Genomic DNA, 1,787 nt, shown 5'->3' on the forward strand with positions numbered 1-1,787 from the left:
CTTCCCTTTCTATATTCCCCTTCCCTACCCTTCCTTACTTTTCCCTACCCTTCCCTACCCTTCCCTACCCTTCCTTTCCCTACCTTTCCCTACGTTTCCCTACCCTTCACTTTCCTTCCCTTCCCTTCCTACCCTTTTCTTCCCTTGCTTTAGAATACAAAAACAAATTTGCAAACACAATTTTCTGAAGTTGTCACACAAGAGGAGTAACTATAATCTGTTTCATTCTCGACAAAAACATGAAAAATAAATTATTTGCAGCTTCTGTCTTCAAAACTTGGAAACCGTGACACAATCTTTATTTTTCACTCATTGTTTTTGCAATTTATCAAATCATACAAGATTTGATTATCTTGTTTTTGTCAAAAAAAAGAAATTAGGAATGTTATTAATCACCTAGATTTGATCAGTTTTTGCGAATACAAAAATAAAAAGATAAAAAGAGATGACGTAAATAAACATATATAAATAAGATATTTTTAAATTCAATAATTTTGTTCTCTTGTTTTAAAAGTTTGTTTTGTTTTGTGAGAAAATCTGAAATTATGATTTAGTTATAAATTGTAATGTATTGTCAGCTCACGGAGGGTCTGTCCTACCCCCGCCAGTGTTGGAATACAACTGAGAGAGAACTTTGTGCAAACCTTTATAATCTTCATTCGAATCTTTTTGTTGATGTTCTAACTTTTTATCGTTTAAGTTTTTTAAAAATAAGTTCTTTAAGAATCCATCTGCCTGTTCAGTGTTATTTGAACCATTTCCTGTGAACTGTAGACCACTATACAATATCACTGGATTTAATTAATTAAATGAAATCCATCTCTGTCTCTAACTAATCCAACCATGGTATTTGAGATAAAATACGTTAAAATCACCAAAATAGTGGAATACTAGAAAAATACGTGAAAACACTAGAAAAGTTGAATACTAGAGGATAACTTGATAACGATCCAAAGTGAATTTCATGGTGTTATAGTAATTTATTAATGAGTAATTCTCAGGGNTTGTTTTCTCTCAGGGTCCAAATTTGGCTTGGTATAAGAAAAGAAAATGTTTTCAAAAGAGTTTTTTTTCTGAATATTTGTATGTTCTCCTAACATTTGTTGATGCTTTGTTCGTTTTAGTTTTTTTGCATATATCTTCTCTAAAAGGGTCCAAATTTGGCATGGTATAAGAAAGGCAAATGTTTTCAAAATTGTTTATTCTAAACTTTGAAATTTCTTCTAACACATTAACAAAAATCAACCCGAACCAAAAGCATCCCAAACCCGAACCAAAAAAATTCCCAAAAACGAACCAAAACTAATTTACAATTTTGAAGTGTGGGACGTTTCATTGAACGTTTTTAAAAACGAACTATAACTATTATCAACACAATACTACACACGAAGAGAAATATAAATAATTGACGTTTGAATGACCAATAGAATGTATATTTCGATTTTATATATATTTTTCTCATGATACCCCAAAAGTCTGATTTTTAAAATAATAAGAAGTAGTTTAACTGTCTGTACTTAGTTCAACTACTTCATGCTGTTAATTGATTCCGACTCGAGCTTTGTGTTTTTTTTAAAGACCGGCGTTATACAAATCTTAAATCAAAATGACAATCCTCTAGGTTCCATAAACGATACACAACTTTAACATTACCGAAGATTTTGTTTTGTATCTGAAAATTAAGAAAAAAAAAGTGTTTTATAGGAATTATGGAATTCGAACGGAAACATGTTTAAACCACTGAGTTAAGATTGAGAAAGAATTGATATTTATTAATTCCTCCCAAT

This window comes from Eurytemora carolleeae, unplaced genomic scaffold (genome assembly GCF_000591075.1).
Source record: "Eurytemora carolleeae unplaced genomic scaffold, Eaff_2.0 scaffold501, whole genome shotgun sequence".
In the NCBI taxonomy this organism is placed as follows: Eukaryota; Metazoa; Arthropoda; class Copepoda; order Calanoida; family Temoridae; genus Eurytemora; species Eurytemora carolleeae.